Source organism: Bos javanicus, chromosome 17 (assembly GCF_032452875.1).
Source record: "Bos javanicus breed banteng chromosome 17, ARS-OSU_banteng_1.0, whole genome shotgun sequence".
Classification (NCBI taxonomy): Eukaryota; Metazoa; Chordata; class Mammalia; order Artiodactyla; family Bovidae; genus Bos; species Bos javanicus.
Genome location: NC_083884.1, coordinates 28,731,947 through 28,750,079, shown reverse-complemented (window position 1 = coordinate 28,750,079; position 18,133 = coordinate 28,731,947). Strand labels below are relative to the sequence as shown.

The window sequence follows — 18,133 nt, the reverse complement described above, 5'->3', positions numbered from 1 at the left end:
TATGCTATCTAGGTTGGTCATAACTTTCCTTCCACGGAGTAAGCACCTTTTAATTTCATGGCTGCAATCACCATCTACAGTGATTTTGGAGCCAAGAAAAATAAAGTCTGACACTGTTTCCACTGTTTCCCCATCTATTTCCCATGAAGTGATGGGACCAGATGCCATGATCTTCGTTTTCTGAATGTTGAGCTTTAAGCCAACATTTTCACTTTCCTCTTTCACTTTCATCAAGAGGCTCTTTAGTTCTTCACTTTCTGCCATAAGGGTGGTGTCATCTGCCTATCTGAGCTTATTGATATTTCTCCTGGCAATCTTGATTCCAGCTTGTGCTTATTCCAGCCCAGCGTTTCTCATGATGTACTCTGCATAGATGTTAAATAAGCAGGGTGACAATATACAGCCTTGACGTCCTCCTTTTCCTATTTGGAACCAGTCTGTTGTTCCATGTCCAGTTCTAACTGTTGCTTCCTGACCTGTATACAGGTTTCTGAAGAGGCAGGCCAGGTGGTCTGGTATTCCCATCTCTTTCAGAATTTTCCACAGTTTATTGTGATCCACACAGACAAAGACTTTGATATAGTCAATAAAGCCGAAATAGATGTTTTTCTGGAACTCTCCTGCTTTTTTGATGATCCAGATGATGTTGGCAATTTGATCTCTGGTTCCTCCTCCTTTTCTAAAACCAGCTTGAACATCTAGAAGTTCACAGTTCACATATTGCTAAAGCCTGGCTTGGAGAATTTTGAGCATTACTTTACTGGTGTGTGAGATGAGTGCAATTGTGTGGTAGTTTGAACATTCTTTGGTATGACCTTTCTTTGGGATTGGAATGAAAACTGAAATTTTCCAGTCCTGTGACCACTGCTGAATTCTCCAAATTTGCTGGCATATTGAGTGCAGCACTTTCACAGCCCCATCTTTTAGGATTTGAAATAGCTTAACTGGAATTCCATCACCTCCATTAGCTTTGTTAGTAGTGATGCTTCCTAAGGCCCACCTGACTTCACATTCCAGGATATCTGGCTCTAGGTGAGTGTGAGTGATCACATCTTCATGATTATCTGGGTTGTGAAGATCTTTCTTGTCCAGTTCTTCTGTGTATTCTTGCCACCTCTTCTTAATATCTTCTGCTTTTGTTAGGTCCATACCATTTCTGTCCTTTAATGAGCCCATCTTTGCATGTAACGTTACCTTGGTATCTAGAATTTCCTTGAAGAGATCTCTAGTCTTTCCCATTCTATTGTTTTCCTCCATTTCTTTGCATTGATTGCAGAGGAAGGCTTTCTTATCCCTTCTTGCTATTTTTTGGAACTCTGCATACAAATGGATGTATCTTTCCTTTTCTCCTTTGCTTTTAGCTTCTCTTCTTTTCACAGTTCCTGTACAATGTCATGAACCTCTATCCATAGTTCATCAGGTACTCTGTCTATCAGATCTAATCCCTTAAATCTATTTCTCACTTCCACTGTATAGTCATGAGGGATTTGATTTAGATCACTCACCTAGACCAGATATCCTGGAATGTGAAGTCAAATGGGCCTTAGAAAGCATCATTACAAAGCTAGTGGAGGTGATAGAATTCCAGTTGAGCTATTTCAAATCCTGAAAGATGATGCTGTGAAAGTGCTGCACTCAATATGCCAGCAAATTTGGACAACTCAGCAGTGGCCACAGGATGGGAAAAGATCTGTTTTCATTCCAATCCCAAAGGAAGGCAATGCCAAAGTATGCTCAAACTACCACACAATTGCACTCATCTCACATGCTAGTAAAGTAATGCTCAAAATTCTCCAAGCCAGGCTTCAGCAATACATGAACTGTGAACTTTCAGATGTTCAAGCTGGTTTTAGAAAAGGCAGAGGAACCAGAGATCAAATTGCCAACATCTGCTGGATCATCAAAAAAGCAGGAGAGTTCCAGAAAAACATCTATTTCGGCTTTTGACTATTTTGACTATGCCAAAACCTTTGACTGTGTGGATCACAATAAACTGTGGAAAATTCTGAAAGACATGGGAATACCAGACCACCTGATCTGCCTCTTGAGAAATTTGTATACAGGTCAGGAAGCAACAGTTAGAACTGGACATGGAACAACAGACTGGTTCCAAATAGGAAAAAGAGGACGTCAAGGCTGTATATTGTCACCCTGCTTATTTAACATCTATGCAGAGTACATCATGAGAAACGCTGGGCTGGAATAAGCACAAGCTGGAATCAAGATTGCCAGGAGAAATATCAATAAGCTCAGATAGGCAGATGACACCACCCTTATGGCAGAAAGTGAAGAACTAAAGAGCCTCTTGATGAAAGTGAAAGAGGAAAGTGAAAATGTTGGCTTAAAGCTCAACATTCAGGAAGGAAGATCATGGCGTCTGGTCCCATCACTTCATGGGAAATAGATGGGGAAACAGTGGAAACAGTGTCAGACTTTATTTTTGCAGGCTCCAAAACCACTGCAGATGGTGATTGCAGCAATGAAATTAAAAGATTCTTACTCCTTGGAAGGAAAGTTATGACCAACCCTAGAGAGCATATTCAAAAGCAGAGACCTTACTTTGCCAACAAAGCTTCGTCTAGTCAAGGCTATGGTTTTTCCAGTGGTCATGTATGGATGTGAGAGCTTGACTGTGAAGAAAGCTGAGTGCCAAAGAATTGATGCTTTTGAACTGTGGTGTTGGAGAAGACTGTTGAGAGTCCCTTGGACTGCAAGGAGATCCAACCAGTCCATTCTAAAGGAGATCAGCCCTGGGTGTTCTTTGCAAGGACTGATGCTAAAGCTGAAACTCCAGTACTTTGGCCACATCATGTGAAGAATTGACTCATTTGAAAAGACCCTGATGCTGGGAGGGATTGGGGCCAGAAGGAGAAGGGGACGACAGAGGATGAGATGGCTGGATGGCATCACCGACTCGATGGACGTGAGCCTCAGTGAACTCTGGGAGTTGGTGATGGACAGAAAGGCCTGGTGTGCTGTGATTCATGGGGTTGCAAAGAGTCAGACATGACTGAGCGACTGAACTGAACTTAACTGAACTGAATGGCCTAGTGGTTTTCCCCACTTTCTTCAATTTAAGTCTGAATTTTGCCAATAAGGAGTTCATGATCTGAGCCACAGTCTGCTCCCGGTCTTGTTTTTGCTGACTGTATAGAGCTTCTCCATCTTTGGCTGCAAAGGATGTAATCAATCTGATTTCAGTGCTGACCATCTGGTGATGTCCATGTGTAGAGTCTTCTCTTGTGTTGTTGGAAGAGGGTGTTTGCAATGACCAGTGTGTTTTCTTGGCAGAACTCTGTTAGCCTTTGCCCTGCTTCTTTCTGTAGTCCAAGGCCAAATTTGCCTGTTATTCCAGGTGTTTCTTAAGTTCTTACTTTTGCATTTCAGTCCCCTATAATGAAAAGGACATCTTTTTGGGGTGTTAGTTCTAGAAGGTCTTGTAGTCCTTCATAGAGCTGTTCAAATTCAGCTTCTTCAGCATTACTGGTCGGGGTATATACTTGGATTACCGTGATATTGAATGGTTTGCCTTGGAAATGTGCAGAGATCATTCTGTTGTTTTTGTGATAGTATCCAAGTATTGCATTTCAGATTCTTTTTTTGACCATGATGGCTACTCCATGTCTTCTAAGGGATTCCTGCCCGCAGTAGTAGTTATAATGGTCATCTGAATTAAATTCACCCATTCCAGTAAGAATCAGCAAGAGTCAAAATCAAGGAGAAGAAAATCTAAGCCAAGGTCCAAGAATGCTGATATCATTCCTTTTCTGTGACACAGTGTTTAGTTTGAAAGGCATGAGGTAGTCAGAGGCTGGAATGTATTAGCTGGGAAGTGAGGTATTGCTAGAATCATAACAATGGAAATGAAGAAGGTAAGGTTCAACTGAAGCATTCAGAATTATCTCCACTTTTGTGGGATTTTGTGGAATATGGGATAACATTTTCTTTCCTAGTCATCCTAAGAGCTATAAGCAAACTGTATATGCAAATTTAATTTTTTTTCACTTTCTGTGAAGAGTTTGTACACAGAGTCTATCCAGGATTGCTGTTGAATATTTAAGCATTGGGTTTAATAATTGACTGCCAATAATAAATAAACTAGAAACCCTATAATTTCTCATCACTATTAATTATTATTTTGAGTAAAAAGGTGAAATAAGTCTCAATCTCCCTTCCAAAAAAGGTTGTTTTTTTTTTTTTTGAGAAGTGGAGTAATATAACTACCAATCAGCTTCCTTATTTCCATAGTATAAGGTAATGTCTGTCAAATCCCAGCTTGAACTGTAACTCAAGAGCTTATGACTATAAATAGTAGCCTAAGAAAATATTTATAGTAGTCATATAACTATATACTAATAATTTAATTTAGGAAACATTTATTATCCCCATATTTATGTCTATTACAAGCATCAAGATAGACAGATAGACCATATTAACTAGTCAGAAGGAGAAAAAATTCTTATACATGGAGAAAATAAGAGAAATGAAGTAGTTTCGGCCATGCTAATTAAACTAATACAAATGAGTATAAATAAAAGTATGATTTAGTAAGCGTGTATTTTCTGACATGGCAATATAGTCAAAGAGACTCTGGAAAAAGTGCTGTCAGCCTCACTAAGTATAAAAACAGAAATAGTTTCAGTTACCCTTGACAGAATAAGAAATGTATTGGGTAAAGCCAGCTGCATAGAAAATTTAAAAGCAGGAATTGATGAACAGAGAAGACAATCAATGAAAGACTGTTGTATTGAGCAGATGGTTCACTAATCTGTAATAAGTAGAGTGAGAACCATAAAATGTTTATATTCAGTATTAACAAGAATATGGCTATATGGAAAGTGATCTGAAGTAGAAAATAGAAAAATGAGGAACAAATGCAGATAAACCTTCATGTTTTATTTTATTGAAAAGATGAGTATTAAATGAAATAGTAAAAATGAAAGGTATTTGATTGAAAAATATTGATATTGTAGGATGGTAAAAACTACAAGTAAATTTTAAGGAGAATGAAAGTTTAGAAAGAAGTCTATGACATTAATATGATATAATAATATATAATAATATAATATAGTAATTAAGATATAAGAATTAATATTATAATATTAATGTTATTAATTGTATATAATATAATAAACAATAATATAATTATATAATATAACACAGTGATTCATCATTATTAACTGTGGTTTGATAAATAACATCATGTAAAATTATGATTCATCCATTATTTTGAAGCTTTTGGGAAAAGGTCTTATTTGTACATCAAGTTTATCATGTGGATCAGTATGTAATTGTTGCCAGGAAATGAAAATTTGGGGTCAATTGTAACAAATAATTTTAATAGTGACTTTTAATGCATTATTTTCTTTAGCTTATTCAAGAAAATCTGTAGACCATACACTTGACCATAGAGAGGAATGCTATTCTTTAATCAGTAAATATTAAAATACTTATTGCTTTAAGGTTAGATAGAGTCAGGGCCAAAATTAATGAAAATTTGAAAGTTTAGCAGTTTCAGCAAAGATTCAAATTTCTTTTCAAGAGATATAATTGAAATGATCAACACTTATGAATAATTAGCTTTTATGCAACATAGTAATTGCCAGAACTCTCATGTATTTGGGAAATAAATAAACTGTTTTCAGTTTTGACAAAGTGACATATACGTAACTGGTCATGCAGTGCAATTCACTTCTCCAGTGATTTATCTACAGGAAAGATCATAAAGGATTCTCTCTTCCCTGTCAAGGGCATTATGGAGTTATAGTGGCTTGGTCATTATTGATCCCAACATGACTTTTTATTTTATTTTATTTTTTTAGTTTTTACTTGAAGTTTTATCAGCTCTGGAAGGGGTGTTATTTTGCACAGGTAGAAATGAAATCTGTGGGACAGAAGCTCTCAGGAGTTTATTAAACAGAAGGACTTTATGTTTTCTACTAGTCATTTAGTTGCTACCAGTGAAGAAATGAAAGGGTATTTCTTCTTCCACAGTTGGGCCATAGTCCTTAAGTGTGGAAATTTTAGAATATAAACTACATTTCAAAGCATCTCTCACTTGATTTCACTACAGTGAATATGGATGTATCCTATCTGACATATTTTTAACTATCACAAACACATCCATGTTCAGTACTCAGAGATATATATGAAATATGACAGCTATGAAAGAGGTATAAGAATGGTAAGTTGAAAAAGGGAAATATAACATGATGTTACCAAACTCCTCTGCCTTTAAAAATGCAATAGAAATTTACAATTACCACTGGCACAAGCATAAATATTAACATCATTACATATATGCATTCTTATTACTATTGCAGCACAGCCTACATTCACCAAAGTTCTAGCAGTATTTGATTGAAACTATGAGAAAGTGAAAATCTAATGCTTCCCTCTCTGGAAGTATAGAAATAGTTAATAAGTGAGGCCACTGCAAATCAATGGCAGAAGCAGAATAGGAAATAAGCCACTCATTCATATGCTCTGGATATAAGCAGAACAAAGATAATGAAAAATAGTCTATTCTTTCATAACTCTATAGTCCATCCCTAAGAAACCATGTTATCAGAATTGTTTTATAAAATTTTTAATGAGAAAAAAGGATTATGAGATAAAGAGTTTCAGATTTGAAATGCAACTGCTTAGTTTTTAAAAATTAGCTAACTATATTTTGTGGTTCTATTTTGTTATAGTAATATACAATTAACATTTTGGCTGATCAATACTGACAAAAAATAAACAGCACTAAGAACATCCTGAAAATAATGAGGTCGTTGCTCAAAAGTAATGGGCATTTCATTTCATAACAATGAGGATGGGTACAATTAAAAAAAAATTAAGCAAGGGAAAAAGAAGAAAACATATGTTGGTTAGGATGGAGAGAGATTAGAACACTTATGTACTGTTGGTGGAAATGAAAACTGGTACAGCTATCATGGAAAACAGTATGGCCATTCCTTACCAAAAATAATAAATAAAACAGAATTACCATATGACCCAGCATTTTCAGTTCTATGTATATCCCAAAAGAATTGAAAGCAAGGACTTGAAGAGCTACTTGAACAACCCGTTATTCAAAATAGCCAAAAAGCAGAAGCACTGGAAGTGTCCATTGTCGTATGAATGAAAAAAATGAAATGTGGCACATACATACAATTAAATATGATTTAGCCTTGAAAAAGGAAGGAAATTCTGACATGTACTACAACATGGATGAAACTCAAGGACACTATGCTAAGTCACAAAAGAGCAAATACTGTACAATTCCACTTGTGTGAGGTACCTACAGTAGTCAGATTCAAAGAGACGAAGTAGAATGGTGGTTTCCATGGGCTGAGGGAGGAAAGGATGGTGAGTTTTCTAATTGGTATAAGTTTCAGTTTTTCAAGATGAAAAGAGTTCTGGAGACTGGCTGTAAAACAATGTGAATGTAATTAATACCACTGAGCTGTAAACTGAAAAAGGGTTAAGATGGTAAATTTTTGAAGTTTATTTGACAAATTATAAAATTTTAAAAAAATGTAATGGGTTTGTACAATTACCGTTAGCACCCGCATAGATATTTACATCATTACGTACATGTACATGCATTGTTATTACTATTACGGCACAGTCCACATTCATCAAATGTAAACAAAAACCATGAACTTACAATTGTATCACTCAACCTCTGAAAGTGGTTTTGTGTGACTAAGCCAGACTCTTCTATTTGGTTTACTGATGTTCTCAATTATCAGGTGATGACTAATAGTGTCTCTGTAAAACAAATTCCAGTTCAGAATTAATCTATTTTGTTAGGGGCAATTTGTATCATGAAGACTTACACTACAGGAGGAGCGTTTTGCCTGAAGGAGTTTTGTATTTAAGCTTTCATTTCAGTGATAATTAAAATGTTTATGTAAGAATATTTTGGTATGGGAATGGCTACTTTGTTACTAAATACTGATTTCAGTGCCAGCATTTACTTTCATGCTTATGATTACGCTGGTACCCAGTGGTTACCTGAAGTGACAGCATTTTTACTTTCATATCGTTAGGGGGCATTATTGGCTGCCACAAAATTGATATATCCTAAAATTAAAAAGCTAATACATATTTTACATCTACTATTGTATTCATATGGAATTATTTTGACCAGTTACTTGAAAACCTTATTTTTTGGCAGTAATTTACAAGGGACAGTCATCTTCATAGATTATGGCTTGATTTTTAAGTTAATCAATTCAGACTTTGATTTAATACCACAAAAATAGCATAGTGTAACAGAGTAGTTGTAACAGGCTAATGAGAAAAGAAAGGAGGCAAATTTGATTTAAGAATGATGAATTTGAGCCAAAGAAGTCCAAAGAGCTCCACAAAGAATTTTCCAAAAGGACATTTACATTCGTTTGGATAGTGAAAAGCAGTGAAAGACTAGAGAAGAATTAGTTATTCTGAGCTCAGAAGACCTGTGCTTTAGCGTTTAGTACCATATATGCATTGCATGAATTCTGTCTTAGCGACTATTCACCTGTGTAATTGTTCTGTTAGTAGTAATAGTAATAGTACATTCCCAATGAAGAACTTTTGAGATAATATTTTAAACTTTTTTTTTTTTTCAGAATTTTCTGATACATTTTAATGTACATTCTCAGATTGGTTCATCATGGTATTGAATTAGCTGATAAAAGAAGTTCATTATTTGGTTTCATCAAAACAATATTGTCCAAAGTATTAAACTAGTACTATTAATTTAAATTTTATTAGATGCATTATTGTGTTTGTATTTGAGTTTCATATTTTTATCTATGAACTATAAAACTAGAAACTTATTGCTGGCTTTATGTTTATATTCATTTAAGAAATATTATAATAAAAGTAATAAATTAATGCAACCTACCAGAAGTTTTACTTTTAATCGCTTATGCATTTGTACATGAACTAGGATACAATGGGATGTTCTAATGCCTTATGTTAGGGAATATCATCCCCGTGTCTTTCATGTTTTTGCAACGTAAAGTTACTTTGTCCTTGGGAATCACAGTGAATTTATGCACTCTGAGTTATATTTCATGTATCATAGAAGAAAGATTAAGGAAGTTATAAAAATATGACAGATCAGATCAGATGAGTCGCTCAGTCGTGTCCGACTCTTTGCGACCCCATGAATCGCAGCACGCCAGGTCTCCCTGTCCATCACCAACTCCCGGAGTTCACTCAGACTCACGTCCATTGAGTCAGTGATGCCATCCAGCCATCTCATCCTCTGTCATCTCATCCAGCCATCTCATCCCTTCTCCTCTTGCCCCCAATCCCTCCCAGCATCAGAGTCTTTTCCAATGAATCAACTCTTCGCATGAGGTGGCCAAAGTACTGGAGTTTCAGCTTTAGCATCATTCCTTCCAAGAAATCCCAGGGCTGATCTCCTTCAGAATGGACTGGATGGATCTCCTTGCAGTCCAAGGGACTCTCAAGAGTCTTCTCCAACACCACAGTTCAAAAGCATCAATTCTTCGGCGCTCAGTCTTCTTCACAGTCCAACTCTCACATCCATACATGACCACAGGAAAAACCATAGCCTTGACTAGCCGGACCTTTGTTGGCAAAGTAATGTCTCTGCTTTTGAATATGCTCTCTAGGTTGGTCATAACTTTCCTTCTAAGGAGTAAGCATCTTTTAATTTCATGGCTGCAGTCACCATCTGCAGTGATTTTGGAGCCCAGAAAAATAAAGTCTGACACTGTTTCCACTGTTTCCCCATCTATTTCCCATGAAGTGATGGGACCGGATGCCATGATCTTCGTTTTCTGAATGTTGAGCTTTAAGCCAACTTTTTCACTCTCCTCTTTCACCTTCATCAAGAGGCTTTTGAGTTCCTCTTCACTTTCTGCCATAAGGGTGGTGTCATCTGCATATCTGAGGTTATTGATATTTCTCCCTGCAATCTTGATTCCAGCTTGTGTTTCTTCCAGTCCAGTGTTTCTCATGATGTACTCTACATATAAGTTAAATAAACAGGGTGATGTTGGGGGCCAGAGTGAGGCACTCCACCTGTAGCAAAGGTCATGAGGAAGGAAGCTCGACATACTCAAAGGCAGGATCGAGCCTCAGGAGTCCCCCTGGAAATCCTCGAGCATCTACCCCCATAACAAGAGCCTGCCTACTTTACTACTTTGTGCTCTCATCTACACCTCTGACTTTACAGGGGGCTGTCCCCCACCACCTCTTTCAGAGAAAGAGTTAACTTAGAGCTCCAGTTAATAAAACACAAGAGTGTTTTAACCTACAAACTCCTCTGAAGGTTCTCTAGCCTGCCTGACAGGCTTGTCCAGCCACATGTGATTGCTCACAGCCTCCCAACCATGAGAGGCACGAGATGCTTTAAACCCTCTAAAAACAGGTTCCTTAGAAAAGTTAGAAAACCATTAGTATAAGTATAGTGGGCTGATTAGAAATTGTATTGGTGAAGGGTTTTTCATTTGTTGAGCCAATGTTTACTGCTAAGTCTCCATATCCCCTGCCCTTATACACATTAATGAATATATAGAAGAAATAAGTATTAACCTTTGCTATAAATCATGTTAGACCTTAGGCCAAGTAAATTCTTTCCTTAACTAAAACCCACTACACCCTCACCCTATAGGAATGTAACTTTATTTGGGTGGCGTCTGTTTTAAGAATAATCACCCCTGGAGAAATAAGTGTCCTGGTTGACTAACCGCTGTCACAAGGAGAGGGTCATAAATTGTCAGCAGGCCCCCTGGCCAGAAGATGATGTAACACCCCTAAGACCTCTGTATACATTTGTATGAAGCACCTGACTTTGATAAAAGTCAGGACTTCTGACCCCGCATGACTTTTGCATAACATCTCAGTGTATAAAAGTAGACCATGGAAAATAAAGAATTGGGATCAGTTCCTCGAAAGACTGGTCTCCCCATGTCATTCTCTCTCTCAAACTCTGGCTGAGTCTCCATCTGGAGTGCGGAACCCGCCATGCTTACTAATTTTGCCTGGGCTTCTAAGATCCGACCAGGGAGGCCTCAGTGTCTCCTCTCCTTCGGGAGAATGGAAGGACACCTGCGGCCTACGTAAGTGGTGCAAACTTCTTGTCTTGAAGTTTTATTGGTCTCCTGTGTAAACCAATCTACTCAGCCTCTTTTCTCCACTGAATTTTCCTACTGAGCTATCCTCATTCTATTACTCTTTACATCTATAATTAATATCTAATTTAAGCTACTGTATCCTGATCCTTGCCGATGCCATCCCCGCTTCGAACTCCCTGGATCAGCCGGGGCTGGACCCCGGCAGGGGGACAATATATAGCCTTGACGTACTCCTTTTCCTATTTGGAATCATTCTGTTGTTCCATGTCCAGTTCTAACTGTTGCTTCCTGACCTGCATACAGATTTCTCAAGAGGCAGATCAGGTGGTCTGGTATTCCCATGTCTTTCAGAATTTTCCACAGTTTATTGTGATCCACACAGTCAAAGGCTTTGGTATAGTCAATAAAGCCGAAATAGATGTTTTTCTGGAACTCTCTTGCTTTTTTCATGATCCAGCAGATGTTGGCAATTTGATCTCTGATTCCTCTGCCTTTTCTAAAACCAGCTTGAACATCTGGAAGTTCACGGTTCACATATTGCTGAAGCCTGGCTTGGAGAATTTTGAGCATTACTTTACTAGCGTGTGAGATGAGTGCAATTGTGCGGTAGTTTGAGCATTCTTTGGCATTGCCTTTCTTTGGGATGGGAATGAAAAGTGACCTTTTCCATTCCTGTGGCCACTGCTGAGTTTTCCAAATTTGCTGGCATATTGAGTGCAGCACTTTCACAGCATCATCTTTCAGGATTTGGAATAGCTCAACTGGAATTCTATCACCTCCACTAGCTTTGTTCGTAGTGATGCTTTCTAAGGCCCATTTGACTTCACATTCCAGGATGTCTGGCTCTAGGTCAGTGATCACACCATCGTGATTACCTGGGTCGTGAAGATCTTTTTGTACAGTTCTTCTGTGTATTCTTGCCATCTCTTCTTAATATCTTCTGCTTCTGTTAGGTCCATACCATTTCTGTCCTTTATCAAGCCCATCTTTGCATGAAATGTTCCTTTGGTATCTCTGATTTTCTTGAAGAGATCTCTAGTCTTTCCCATTCTGTTGTTTTCCTCTATTTCTTTGCATTGATCACTGAAGAAGGCTTTCTTATCTCTTCTTGCTATTCTTTGGAACTCTGCATTCAGATGTTTATATCTTTCCTTTTCTCCTTTGCTTTTCACTTCTCTTCCTTTCACAGCTATTTGTAAGGCCTCCCCAGACAGCCATTTTGCTTTTTTGCATTTCTTTTCCATGGGGATGGTCTTGATCCCTGTCTCCTGTACAATGTAACGAACCTCATTCCATAGCTCATCAGGCACTCTATCTATCAGATCTAGGCCCTTAAATCTATTTCTCACTTCTACTGTATAATCATAAGGGATTTGATTTAGGTCACACCTGAATGGTCTAGTGGTTTCCCCTACTTTCTTCAATTTCAATCTGAATTTGGCAATAAGGAGTTCATGGTCTGAGTCACAGTCAGCTCCTGGTCTTGTTTTTGTTGACTGTATAGAGCTTCTCCATCTTAGGCTGCAAAGAATATAATCAATCTGATTTCGGTGTTGACCATCTGGTGATGTCCATGTATAGAGTCTTCTCTTGTGTTGTTGGAAGAGGGTGTTTGTTATGACCAGTGCGTTTTCTTGGCAAAACTCTATTAGTCTTTTCCCTGCTTCATTCCGTATTCCAAGGCCAAATTTGCCTGTTACTCCAGGTGTTTCTTCACTTCCTACTTTTGCATTCCAGTCCCCTATAATGAAAAGGACATCTTTTTTGGGTGTTAGTTCTAAAAGATCTTGTAGGTCTTCATAGAACCGTTCAACTTCAGCTTCTTCAGCATTACTGATTGGGGCATAGACTTGGATTACTGTGGTATTGAATGGTTTGCCTTGGAAACTAACAGAGACCATTCTGTCATTTTTGAGATTGCATCCAAGTACTGCATTTCAGACTCTTTTGTTGACCATGATGGCCACTCCATTTCTTCTGAGGGATTCCTGCCCGCAGTAGTAGATATAATGGTCATCTGAGTTAAATTCACCCATTCCAGTCCATTTCAGTTCGCTGATTCCTAGAATGTCGACATTCACTCTTGCCATCTCTTCTTTGACCACTTCCAATTTGCCTTGATTCATGGACCTGACATTCCAGGTTCCTATGTAGTATTGCTCTTTACAGCATTGGACCTTACCTCTATCACCAGTCACATCCACAGCTGGGTATTGTTTTTGCTTTGGCTCCATCCCTTCATTCTTTTTGGAGTTATTTCTCCACTGATCTCCAGTAGCATATTGGGCACCTACTGACCTGGGGAGTTTCTCTTTCAGTATCCTATCATTTTGCCTTTTCATACTGTTCATGGGGTTCTCAAGGCAAGAATACTGAAGTGGTTTGCATAGATATGTAATTATATACATAGAAAAGATTACTAGGATTTCAGCCAATCAATATATAATTAAAAGATTCATGTATGATGAAAGACATAAGCTATTTGATAAAGTATCCCTTTGCATTTAGAAGTGACATTCTAAGAGAATCAATAGTGCACTTATTTTTTTAAATTTTTCATTTAAATGATTTGGACAAAAGGTTTTTTCAACCTATTAGCCATTTTAAAAGCTTTGGAATGAGCTTAAATATTTTGAACAGTCCTGGACTGTGAAATAGGTCTTCAGATTTTGCAGCCAAAGATAAACGATTGAGGCCAAAGGGTAAAGGACAATATGGCTTAGATTTTAAATGGAAAGGGAACAGAGACAAAGAGAAAATGACCTAGCATTATGTGCTCACATCAATGGCAGTAATTAAGCTTTGCGGTATCATTAGATATGATAATAATAATTTATAGCCTTTCATGGTATTTCACATGCTAGGCATACAGAAGAAAATGATAGCAGGCCCCTTCATATTTCTCATTGTTATTTTTTTCTAAGAAAATAATGACATTCAGTTGTCATGAATTGGGAAGATATACAACACAAATTTGGATGCTCATTTCCAAGGGAGAAAAGATGGAGTGTCTTACATCTTTTAACCATCTGCAAAATGTATGGCAGTAGTAAAATTCTAAAAAGATATTGAGGTGAGTATTTCTAAGAGTACAGTATTTAAATTTATAAAAGTTAATTTGGCATTATATTAAACATCAAGTTAATGTTCCATCAGCATAACAACTGAACTATAACATATTATACCATAGTGTTAAATTGAACCAAGATACTTCAGATTTTGATTGTGGGAACTCAGTCATTAATCAGTTCAAATTTTCTAATGCTGGGGTGAGTGTAGAGGAAAGCCTCTGCATAGATACTTTGGGAATTCAGTCCCAATGACAGGAAATAGTTAAATATTGGATTTAAATGAACATGATGGTGAGCCTTAATGCTTAAGTGTGTTTATTTTCTCTCTTGAATATTAAATCAAAAATCCAATTTTTATTTGGTTTTCAGGGCATATTTATAAGAAACATTATAATAATTAAATTAGATTTTTCCTTGATTTTGAACTAAGTCTTCACTTTAAATGACCAAGTTGATTATAGTGAAAAGGCAATTGCAAGTCCAAACTTGATTTTTGAATTCAAATATTATCAATGTAGACAGATTCTTTAGCATAGTGCTATGTGCTTTTGAAAATCTATCAGATACCAGTTTTTGAGGAATTGCTTTAGACAGATTTGACTCACTAAATTCAAAAAGACATGACACAAGAGTGAAAAGTCTTGTATATTTTACACAGTTTAAATATATTGTAAAAGTTATAAAAGGTAATATAGCTAATTTTCCCTCAATAGATAGCTAGAATGTAACCTGCCCTTGAGTTATGCTCAGGTGATGTTTTTGTTTTCTGGCTCTAGATGTAGTTCGGGTAATCTTCTCTTGAACCTAAGCCAGAAAGCTAGTACAGAAGCAGGAGAGCTGTTGTGTCATCTCAGTGTTATAATAGTAACACACTACTTTTAGCCACATTTCAAGGTTCCTTTCTACTTATGTTGATAATTCTCTAAAAATTATACTGATAGCTTCTCTAAGAACCGGTATATATGTATTATGAAATTGCTTTTCCCCAGTTGCTAAATATTGTATTTTTTAACTTTACAATATTGTATTGGTTTTGCCATATATCAACATGCATCCGCCACAGGTATACACGTATTCCCCATCCTGAACCCTGCTCCCTCCTCCCTCCCCGTACCATCTCTCTGGGTAAAACTTTAACTTCACAGAACTTAAACAGGTCTAGTATGTCCAGTAGAGGCTATTAAATGAAGGATGTAATCACAAAAGCTGCAAGTACTTGCTAAATAAGGAGATAGAATGAAAATGTAATACAATATACTTACTCATGTCTATCTGATTGGAACTTCCAGACATAGCAAAATAAAATCCTTACTCCCCCAGTGGCTTTTACTTTGGTCAACAGACATATCTAATTCTCACTTCTAATGTAATGCAATCTGATGATATATTCAGCTAATCCTTGATATCTCAGGGACTAAGCTAAAATGAATACTGTCTGTGAATTCTCGTATCTTATTCCAAGTTAAACCTTTTGAAATCTCATTACAGAATAATTTTGGGGGATAACAAATGGAGTTCTGGATGTGTTGGGATTTATCTGAATACCAGTGATGGCTCTCATGATGGGTAGACCACGAGATATTTAGAAAGCAATTTAGAAGGTTTCAGGAATGACTGGATATGAGAGGTGAGGTAGATACAACTATCCAGCACTGAGGAGGAACAATGTCATTTAGTGAGGTGGAGGACGGAGAGGAAAATAATAGAGAAGAACAGGGATGGGGAGCGGAGGAGGAGAAGTTCACATTAGCCTATTGGGTTTGAGGTGCCTCTGCCACATTCACTTGGAGACTTCATTGGCTATATGACATACAAACTTGGATTTTAAGAAGCAGGTCTTCGTTATGAGTGGATTTTGGATGTATGAATAAAGAAAGGGACTGAGTTTCCAAATGTGGAAGAGATTGACCAAGTACAGTGTGTAAATGGCAAAAAAAAAAAAAAAAAAAAATCTAAAGAATATCGTCTTTAAAATAATGGATAAAAGAAGAAAATTATCACAGTGGAACTGGAGGAGAAACAGTCTGAGAGTTTCTGGCTGAAAAAGGGAAATTTTCCAAATTCAAATCCTATCACAGTCAGCCACATCGTAGCTTTCTGGATTTATTTCTGGAAACCTTGCCATTCACTATTCACTCTAGTAGGATAAATTCTTTGTTGTTTTCCTCACATGCTGTGTATTTTCTTTTTATGGGATTAAAAAATCCCAATAAAACCAACATATAACATGAGATCTACTTTCTTACTTTGTACAGTACCATATAGTTAACTATGTGAACAGTGAAGAAGTGAAGTGAAGTCGTTCAGTCGTGTCCAACTCTGCGACCCCATGGACACCAGGTTCCTCCGTCCATGGGATTTTCTAGGCAAGAGTACTGGAGTGGGTTGCCTTTTCCTTCTCTAGGGAACTTCCCGACCCAGGGATTGAACCCAGGTCTCCCGCATTGTAGACAGATACTTTACCGTCTGAGCCACCAGGGAAATCTAACACTGCTATATAGTAAATCTCTAGAGATTTTTTTATTTTTTATGACTAACACTCTATACCCATGGGACAGAGCCTCCCCAAATCCCATACCCTACTCCCAGCCACTAGCAACCACCAGCAGTCTATTTTCTGTTTTCTATGACTTTGACTACCTCAGATACTTATAAGTGGAATCATGCAGCATTTGTCCTTCTGTGGTTGGCTTATTTCACATAGCATAATGCCTTCAAGTTTCATCCATGCTGTGGCATAGGATATGATTTCTTTTTACAGCTGAGTAATAGTCTATTGTATAAACTTACCACATTTTCTTTACCCATTCATTCATCAATGGACATTAAGGTTGTTTCTGCCTCTTGGCTGTTGTGAATAATGCTGCGTGAACATGGGAGTGCAAATGTATCTCTGAGGTTCTGTTTTCAGTTCTTTTGGGTCAATTCCAGAAGTGAAATTGTTGGATCATATGGTAACTGTAACTTTTTTGAGGAACCTCCATACTGTTTTCCATAGTGGCTTCACCCTTTTACATTGCCAATTGCTATTGAAAGTAACCAGTTTTCAAGTTACGATTTCTGTACATCCTTGCCAAACCTTTTTGTTTTCTTTCCTTTTTTAAAAAAATACATAATGGCCATTCCAACAGAAGTGAGGTGATATCTCATTGTGGCTTTGATTTGCATTTCCCTGATGATTAGTGATGTTGAGCATCTTTTCAAATACCTGTTGGCCATCTGTGTGTCTTTATGGGAGAAATGTCTATTCAAGTCCTTTCCCTTTGCTTAATTAGGTTGTTTGCTTGCTGTTGAGTTATAGGAGATTCTTATACACTTTGTTTGTTAACCGCTTATCAGACATGGTTTGCAAATATTTTCTCCTCTTCTATAGCTTCCTTTCTCACTCTACTGATAGTTTCCTTTGCCTGCACAGAAGGTTTTTAACTTTGATGTAGTTTATCTATTTTTGCTTTTAGTGACATATCCAAGAAATAATTGCAAGAGAAATGTTATGAAGCTTTCCCTTTATTTTCTCCTATATTTTTTCCAGTTGTAGATCTTACATTTAATCCATCTTGAGTTGATTTTTGCATATGATGTAACATGAGGCTGCAGTTTCATTCTTTTGCATGTGGATATCCAGTTTTCCTATACAATTTGTTGAACAGACAATTCTTTCCTCATTAACTATTCTTGGAACCCTGTCAAAGATCATTTGGTCCTGTAGGTTTATTTCTGGTTTCTCTACCATATTCCATTGATCTACAGTTTGTTTTTATGCCATTATAATACTGTTTCAGTTTCTGTAGCTTTATTTTATATTTTGAAGTCAGAAAGTGTGTGATCTCTAGCTTTATTTTTTCTTCCCAAGATTATTTTGGCTATTTGAGGTGCTTTGTGGTTCTATATAGATTTTTAAATTGCCATCTTCTAATCCATAAACATGGTATGTCTTTAATTTTCTTGTGCCTTTGAATTCTTTCAGCAATGTTT

General features: G+C 37.1%; 1 pseudogene; it reads right to left on the bottom strand.

Moving 5' to 3' along the window:
• Positions 1 to 12,481: 12,481 nt before the first annotated feature.
• On the bottom strand, positions 12,482 to 16,966 carry LOC133229274 (craniofacial development protein 2-like; annotated as a pseudogene).
• Positions 16,967 to 18,133: the final 1,167 nt, after the last annotated feature.